At 35.9% G+C, this 10,000-nt stretch overlaps 1 protein-coding gene across 1 annotated transcript in view; it reads right to left on the reverse strand.

The window, feature by feature from the left end:
- LOC137656796 (RING finger protein 44-like) overlaps positions 1-10,000 on the reverse strand; it is an 84,718-nt gene that overhangs the window by 51,732 nt on the left and 22,986 nt on the right.

Raw genomic sequence — 10,000 nt, forward strand, 5'->3', positions numbered from 1 at the left:
AGGGAAAATAAGAGAAAAGGAAAAGAAACAAGAGAGGCCTGGTAACAACAAATTCGCGAGGTTCTTACGAAGCCTAATCTACCGGTGAACGAAAACAAAAGAAGCGATATAAACAAATGAAATTCTTATTTATAACTATAAACCCGAGGACAATTAATAAAATAGATCAACGTATTTATGTTATAATTGGTTTAATTTATCAGGAGCATGATAATTATATATTAATAATATAGATAACTACATAGAAAGGAAGACGTGGATTTAAGAGATCGGACGAAACCATCTGGATTATCACCTTGTCGGCTGTATTCATTTGGGGGGACAAGAGTTGCCAACGATTGTTTTCACCGAAAATGCGTATGGTTACGACTGGCATAATTTCAGATAAATGCTTCAGATAGTACTACCACGTGCACGTCACTCATTTGCTTTGTCATGCCACGCTTACAGCATTGAACTGAAATAGATTTTTTTTTGTACCTGTCCCCTATTGGGTAAACATTAAACCGTAATTAACCTTGTTTCGAAATATCGAAGTTGGTTAGAGCTATTTCATGATGATGTTATGGTATTTTACATGGCTAGATGTCTATCTATATTTGAATGTTTCCTTTTAATTATTTAATGTACGTGTTCATATATATATATATATATATATATATATATATATATATATATATATATATATATATATATATATATATATATATATACAATAAATGCAGCCGCTTCTAGTCCACTGCAGGACAAATGCCACAAACATGTTCTTATTCATGTTTAGGCTTTGGCCAATTTTCATCAGCACCCTGGCAAGTGCGGATTGGTGATGGTGGAAGACTTTTGTCTGATCGCTCACAGCAAATCAACATAGTGTGGGTGGCCCTGATTAGTACATTTTTACTTATCATGGCGATACATAAACCCTTCCATCACGTTAAGCTATCCCCACTTAGAAAGATTATATATATATATATATATATATATATATATATATATATATATATATATATATATATATATATATGATAAATTTTGCACAGTTTTACGTGTTTTTTCATATTCAAATAAGCCATATATATTTTTGATATATTAATGTCTGGATTCTCTTAACGACCTCGGGATCAGAGCCCCAGGCGAAATCACACAAAGACAAGAGCTAGGCTCCGGCCGGGAATCGAACCCTGGTCGGCAAGCTTATATAGACAGTGACTAACCCACTTGGCCAAGTGGGTTAGTCACTGTCTATATAAGCTTGCCGACCAGGGTTCGATTCCTGGCCGGAGCCAAGCTCTTGTCTTTGTGTGATTTCGCCTGGGGCTCTGATCCCGAGGTCGTTAAGAGAATCCAGACATTAATATATCAAAAATATATATGGCTTATTTGAATATATATATATATATATATATATATATATATATATATATATATAAACCACCCCAAGGGAAAAAATAAGATCATTATAGATGAATGGTGGATGAGTCCAAGTGACAAAAACTTCCACCACATTAACTCGTTCGTACACCTAAAATGGCTCATCAGCAACACGACAAACCTCCAAACTACAATGCTGTTTACCTCTTACCTTTCAATCGTTCTCCCACCTGTCTCAGATAATATCCTACTATACATCCTCAGAGACATTGCATGTAATGTGGGGTTCCAGTAATTCTTACATAGTCTACTTTCATGCGGAGAATATTATTATTATTTCCTAAGCTACATCCCTATACTCATTTCTTTTAATGAGGCGCATTTGCACCGACTCGCAGTGGTGTCCTTTTAGCTCTGAAAGAGTTTCCTGCTATCTGATTGGTTAGAATTATCTTGTCCAACCAATCAGCGATCAGGTAACTTTTCTGAGCTAAAAGGGCACCCCGGCGAGTCGGTGAAAATCTGCCTCCCTAAAAAGAATTTTTTATAGTTAGTAGAGCAGGATACTATAAGTTCAAGGGCTCCAACAGGGAAATATCCTAGTGAGAAGAGGAAATAAGGAAATAAATATCATACTGTGCTATCTATCCTAGGCCTTTCTGCTGTGTTTTATGCCATATTCTAATGTTGGTATAGAAGGTTAGGAGAACTTACTGATTGAAAAATAACTGGATTATCAATGGGTTTAATGGAATATATTTAAATTATTCACCTGTTGGGAATTGAACCCATATCGTCTTATTGGTGAAACAGGTGTTCCAATCTCTGACAAGGAAGTGATAAAGCCATATAAGGAGAAAATAGAAGATAAAAAAATAGTCTATGTAGGCCTAGTGTTTAAAAAAAAGTTAAGTAATGCCACTCAATACATCGTAAGTATTTTGGGGAATTGGGATTCTAAAATTACCTTTGAAAATAAATTAGTTTTTTTGGGGTCGCTCAAAAATCATGCATAAGGTAATCACGTTTTCAGACAAAATTCGAAGAGGAATGTATATTCTATTTTATGTTAAATATTCAAAAAGATCTTTATCACAAATTTCCATTTTTTTCTAGCCATCCGTGGAAATACTACCACCAGAGTGTTACCAAGTCCTTTGACTAGCCAGATAGTACTACATTGGATCCCTCTCTGGTTACAGCTCACTTTTCCTTTGCCTACACATACACCAAATAGTCTGGTCTATTCTTTACAAATTCTCCTCTTTCCCCATACACCTGGCAACTCTTAAGATAACCGAAAATTTATAATTCACTCAGGGGGTTAACTACTGCACTGTAATTGCTCAGTGGCTACTTTCCATTTGGTAAAGGTATAAAAGAGACTTTAGCTATGGTAAGCAGCTCTTCTAGGAGGACACTAAAATCAAACCTTTGTTCTCTAGTCTTGGGTAGTGTCATAGCCTCTGTACTATGGTCTTCCACTAACTTGGTTTAGACTTCTCTTGATTGAGGGTACACCCAGGCACACTATTCTATGTTTCTTATTTCCTTTCCTCACTGGGCTGTCTTCCCTGTTGGAATCTTTTGGCTTATAATCACCCTGTTTTTTCAGGTAAGGTTCTAGATCAGCTAATAATAATAATAATAATAATAATAATAATAAAAGAATCTAGAGAGATAAATGAACAACGTGTTATGATAAGACCTTATCTAGTGCACTATCAAAATAAGAGCACAAACCATATAAAATGAACAAGACCATTCCATTATCAAGGACGCAAAGTCCCCCCTACTCAATCCAATCCTATAAGAACCAAGGGACAGACACCCCCACCCGTGGGACAATCAAATTGTAGAATCCCATAGGACACGGGAAAGACGGCCTAGGGCTAGAAGTAGACCTGGCTCGCTAGGCCGATAAGATGAATTATTATTATTAGCTAAGCTACAACCCTAGTTGTTTAAGAAGGATGCTATAAGCCTAAGGGATCCAACGGGGAAAAATAGCCCAGTTAAGTAATAAAACAAGGAAATGAATAAACTGCAAGAGAAGTAATGATAAAATAAATGATTATTATTAGCTAAGCTACAACCCTAGTTGTTAAAGAAAGATGCTATAAGCCTAAGGGCTCTAGCAGGGAAAAATACCCCAGTTAAGTAATAAAACAAGGAAATGAATAAACTGCAAGAGAAGTAATGATAAAATAAATTATTATTATTAGCTAAGCTACGACCATAGTTGTTAAAGAAGGATGCTAAATGCCTAAGGGATCCAACGGGGAAAAATAGCCCAGCGAGGAAAGAAAACGAGGAAATGAATAAACTGCAAGAGAAGTAATGATAAGATAAATTATTATTATTAGCTAAGCTACAACCCTAGTTGTTAACGAAGGATGCTATAAGCCTAAGGGCTACAACATGGAAAAATAGCCCAGCGAGGAATGGAAACAATGAAATAAATAAATTACAAGAGAAATAAAGAACAATTTGAAATAAAATATTTTAAAAACAGTAACATTAAAATAGATCTTTCATATATAAACTATAAAACATCAAAAATAGAAAGAGAAATAAGATAGATTAGTGTGCACATCACGCATTTCATCCTAAATTTCGATATATCCATGTCAGGCCCACACAAGTAAACAAGATGCATCTGTTTACGTGTGTGTGAACCTGACGAAACCTCTCCATTGTCAACCCAGATTCTGAGACTACAAAATCTTCGTCTTCCACTTTCACCCTCCAAGCAAGGTCTAGGGCCTTGGTCTAGGGGGATCTCCTCGTATTTTAAGCCCAGGAGGCCAAAGGTTTCACGTAAATGGTTTCCAGTTTCAACGTGCCCTTCGGAGATCCTATCTGGGTAATACCTTACAGGCCGGCTCTAAGCCCTGTGAGATAACATACCTACAGCTCACGTACATAGTCTCCCTCACACGCATATGTCAAAGGAAAGAATTTCGCAATAAAGTACTACAATAGTACTATAGTTATACTTTGCAAAAATAATAAAGTATTACAATAGTACTATTGTTATACTTTGCAAAAGTAATAAAGTATTCCAATAGTACTATTGTTATACTTTGCAAAAGTAATAAAGTATTACAATAGGACTATTGCTATACTTTGCAAAAGTAATATAGTATTACAATAGGACTATTGTTATATTTTGCAAAAGTAATAAAATAATACAATAGTACTATTGTCATACTTTGCAAAAGTAATTAAGTATTATAATAGTACTATTGTTATACTTTATTATACTAGGGTGAATATTAGACTAACGGGACAAGACATTTTATATTATTAATTTGTTTCTTGGAAAACAAATCATATCTCAATTTATGCAAAGGATATCATGTGCTATTCTTTTGTAGTTTATCTATTTCCTTGTTTCCTTTCCTCACTGGGCAATTTTTTTTTCCTTTTGGAGACCTTGGGCTTGAAGCACCTTGCTTTTCCAACTAGGGTTATAGCATAGCTTGTAATATTATTATTAAAATAATAATAATAATAATAACACAACTGTCCATTTTTCTCTAAACTACAACAATTGTATAGGCCTACCCATAGACCATAAAATTATATTCCAATTAACTTGCAATATAATGGAATCCAATGTAAGTGCAGTACCAATAGATGGAGTTAAGGCCTGCTAAGCATATAGACTCCAGCTATGATAATATGAATATAGTTCTATATTCATCGCCTTCCACTCTGGTGGAAGAGTTGCTAGAGCCCACAATATCTTAGGTTACCCCCACTAACATGTCTAAAATCCTCTATAACACTTAAAACATATTCCTGGTTATCATTATAACCATGTAAGGGCAGGAATGGTTGACCTGAAGTCTGGAATCCCTGAGGATTTAAAATATTCTTGTGATTTTTTAAGAAAACATATTTTAAAATCACAGTTCAGGTGGTATTTTATGGTAAGTGTTATCTTTCCTATATTCACATGTGATAAGCGTTATCGCGTTATCTTTCCTTTATTCACAAGTGGTAAGGGTTATCTTTCCTTTATTCGCATGTGGTAGGTGTTATCTTTCCTTTATTCGCATGTGGTAAGAGTTATCTTGCCTTTAGTCACAAGTGGTAAGGGTTATCTTTCTTTTATTCACATGTGGTAAGGGTTATCTTTCCTTTATTCGCATTATTCACAAGTGGTAAGAGTTATCTTTCCTTTATTCACATGTGGTAAGCGTTATCTTTCCTTTATTCACATGTGGTAACTTATCTTTCCTTTATTCACATGTGGTAAGCGTTATCTTTCCTTTATTCACATGTGGTAACTGTTATCTTTCCTTTATTCACATGTGGTAAGAGTTATCTTACCTTTATTCACATGTGGTAAGTGTTATCTTACCTTTAGTCACAAGTGGTAAGTGCTATCTTTCTTTTATTCACATGTGGTAAGGTTATCTTTCCTTTATTCGCATGTGTTAAGGGTTATCTTTCCTTTATTCACATGTGGTAAGTGCTATCTTTCTTTTATTCACATGTGGTAAGGGTTATCTTTCCTTTATTCGCATGTGGTAAGGGTTATCTTTCCTTTATTCGCATGTGTTAAGGGTTATCTTTCCTTTATTCACATGTGTAAGCGTTATCTTTCCTTTATTCACATGTGGTAAGTGTTTATCTTTACTTTATTCACATGTGGTAAGTGTTATCTTTACTTTATTCATATGTGGTAAGGGTTATCTTTCCTTTATTCGCATGTGTTAAGGGTTATCTTTCCTTTATTCACTAGTGGTAAGCGTTATCTCTCCTTTATTCACATGTGGTAATTGTTATCTTTCCTTTATTCACATGTAAGTGTTATCTTTCTTTTATTCACATGTGGTAAGGGTTATCTTTCCTTTATTCGCATGTGTTAAGGGTTATCTTTCCTTAATTCACTAGTGGTAAGCGTTATCTCTCCTTTATTCACATGTGGTAATTGTTATCTTTCCTTTATTCACATGTGGTAATTGTTATCTTTCCTTTATTCACATGTAAGTGTTATCTTCTTTTTATTCACATGTGTAAGTGTTCTTTATTCACAAGTGGTATGTGTTATCTTTCCTTTATTCGCATGTGGTAAGTGTTATCTTCCCTTTATTCACAAGTGGTAAGTGTTATCTTTCCTTTATTCACCTGGTAACCGTTATCTTTCCTTTATTCACAAGTGGTAAGTGTTATCTTCCCTTTATTCATTCACCTGGTAAGCGTAGTCTTTCCTTTATTCACGGGGCAAGTTGTCTTCCCATGTTTCAAGCATTATCTCACCTTTATTCACACCTTCAAGAAGGCTCAAATCAATTATAGTTCTATCCTAGGACAGCCTCTACAACATTTACAATGTTTCTAGAAGGCTATATCACTAGCTGCAACACCACTTGCACTCGTTGAAGCTAAATTCACTGGCAGATCTTTGCTTAGTCTACAAAACGTTTACAATGCTTCTAGAAGCCTATATCACTGGCTACAACACTACTTGCAATCACTGAGGCTAAAGTCACAGGCAGATCTTTGCTTAAACAGCCTCTACGACGTTTACAATGCTTCTAGAAGGCTGAATCACTAGCTACAACACCACTTGCAATCACTGAGGCTAAATTTCACTGACAGATCTTTGCTTTGACAGCCTCTACAACGTTTACAATGCTTCTAGAAGGCTGAATCACTAGCTACAACACCACTTGCAATCACTGAAGCTAAATTCACTGACAGATCTTTGCTTTGACAGCCTCTACAACGTTTACAATGCTTCTAGAAAGCTATATCACTAGTTACACCACCACCTGCACTCACTGAGGCTAAATTCACTGACAGATCTATGCTTAGACAGTCTCTACAACGTTTACAATGCTTCTAGAAGGCTGAATCACTAGCTACAACACCACTTGCAATCACTGAGGCTAAATTCACTGACAGATCTTTGCTTTGACAGCCTCAACAACGTTTACAATCCTTCTAGAAAGCTATATCACTAGCTACACCACCACTTGCACTCACTGAGGCTAAATTCACTGACAGATCTTTGCTTTGACAGCCTCAACAACGTTTACAATCCTTCTAGAAAGCTATATCACTAGCTTACACCACCACTTGCACTCACTGAGGCTAAAATTCACTGACAGATCTTTGCTTTGACAGCCTCAACAACGTTTACAATCCTTCTAGAAAGCTATATCACTAGCTACACCACCACTTGCACTCACTGAGGCTAAATTCACTGACAGATCTATGCTTAGACAGTCTCTACAACGTTTACAATGCTTCTAGAAAGCTATATCACTAGCTACACCACCACTTGCACTCACTGAGGCTAAATTCACAGGCAGATCTTTGCTTTGACAGCCTCAACAACGTTTACAATGCTTCAAGAAAGCTATATCACTAGCTACACCACCACTTGCACTCACTGAGGCTAAATTCACTGACAGATCTTTGCTTTGACAGCCTCAACAACGTTTACAATCCTTCTAGAAAGCTATATCACTTAGCTACACCACAACTTGCACTCACTGAGGCTAAATTCACAGGCAGATCTTTGCTTATACAGTATCTATAAACGTTTACTATGCTTCCTGATGGCTAAAAATCACTGGCTACACCACCATCTTCAGAGCTCTCAGTCTGACACATAAGTACGAAGGGTTCTTACCTCAAGATTTCTTGCATATAACAAATAAAGCTCTTAAATGATCATTGCATATCAATTTTTCTTACTCTCTACAAACTTCATATAGTTGGTTTGAACACTGGTAATACTGCTCTATGAAGTTCCAGAAACCTGGTCATATCAATCATTCACTTAAAACTAAAACTGTCCAAATTCTCTGCTCGCAAGAGTAATTCAGACCATCGTCAACTCATCAATTTCTGGGAAAAAAAAAAAAAAAAAAAAAAAAAAAAAAAAAAAAAAACAGGTTCAAGAGCCAGTCATGAATGGCTGAGGCAAAGGACAGGAAAATGTTCAAGAGACTGACCATGTACATATGCGATCAGATAACAAGACCCATCTACATCAGGCTAGGACCAGGGAGGGGCCAGGCAATGCTGCTGTTGACTCACCAGATAGCAAAAATTTCCTAATGAGACCATATACGCACATGGTCAGCGCTCAAGCCCCTTACCATCAGGATAAAGATCAGGGAGGGCCAGGCAATGGCTGCTGTTGACTCACCAGATAGCAAAAATTTCCTAATGAGACCATATACGCACATGGTCAGCGCTCAAGCCCCTTACCATCAGGATAAAGATCAGGGAGGGCCAGGCAATGGCTGCTGATGACTTAGCAAGTAGACCTTTAATGACAAACGATGGATTTTTCCCTCCTTGGCTATGTTCTCTTCCCAACCTACGAGAGAGAGAGAGAGAGAGGAGAGAGAGAGAGAGAGAGAGAGAGAGAGAGAGAGAGAGAGAGAGAGAGAGAAATACCTCTAGCTATTCGTAGAGGGGAAATTGATAACATACAAAATGTGAACAGGTAAAAAATGGATACCGATTATTCACGCTGTATCATACCTGTGAAAAACTGTGAAAAAGATATAAGGGAAATTGTTAAGATTCCATTTTTCTAATACGGTGAATGATGATGTATCTAATTTCGTGGAAATAACACAATCAATAGAGAGAGAGAGAGAGAGAGAGAGAGAGAGAGAGAGAGAGAGAGAGAGAGAGAGAGAGAGAGAGACCAAGTTATCGATTGTAGCCATACCCAAAATTCTCTAATATCCAGAATATAAATCCAGAACATAATTATGACATAATTTCTGGGTAAATAAAAATTAAATACATGAATAAACAAAAAAAAAAAATCACGAAATTATGAAAAATAATTAAACAACCCAATTTAAATATTTCACTAACCACACATTTATTGAATTCAAAATAATAAAAATTCATAAAATTTAAATAAAATATATATGATTTTTTTTTTTCGAATACTGACATAGGCAAAATTGCACGTGCTCCGATTTCCTTTTACAATTTTCGCGTGTTTCGAACACTTGAAGTCCCAACCCAGAAGGGAACAAAAGAGAGTTGCCAGGTAGCGCCATAAGACACAACCACATGGTTCTCTCTCTCTCTCTCTCTCTCTCTCTCTCTCTCTCCTCTCTCTCCTCTCTCTCTCTCTCCTACATTCCTCATTCCAGATACTTTCCATGCCACATGCAAACCTATACGAGCTGGAATTCGTTTATATAGATTAAATAGAACTGAAGTGAAATTGATTTACTTGAATTTCGTGGGCTGAAAAAAAAGGAAAAATTATTTATGGAGAAAAACCGGAATTTTTTACTTCCTCTTTCGATACGTAATTATCAGCGTAGAATATATATATATATATATATATATAATATATATATATATATATATATATATAATATATATATATATATATATATATATAATATATAATGTGTGTGTGTAGTTAATTCTATACACAACGTAAACCATTACATAGTGAAAGGCTTCCATAGGAAATTTATTGATCCAATATACTTGCTTCACTCTTGGGTTCGCGAGAGAGAGAGAGAGAGAGAGAGAGAGAGAGAGATGAGGCAGAGAAGAGAGAGAGAGAGAGAGCAACGAGTTACTTTGTGCTTCCCTGCATTCGAAATTACGATGTATG

This window comes from Palaemon carinicauda, chromosome 17, assembly GCF_036898095.1.
Source record: "Palaemon carinicauda isolate YSFRI2023 chromosome 17, ASM3689809v2, whole genome shotgun sequence".
NCBI classification, from domain to species: domain Eukaryota; kingdom Metazoa; phylum Arthropoda; class Malacostraca; order Decapoda; family Palaemonidae; genus Palaemon; species Palaemon carinicauda.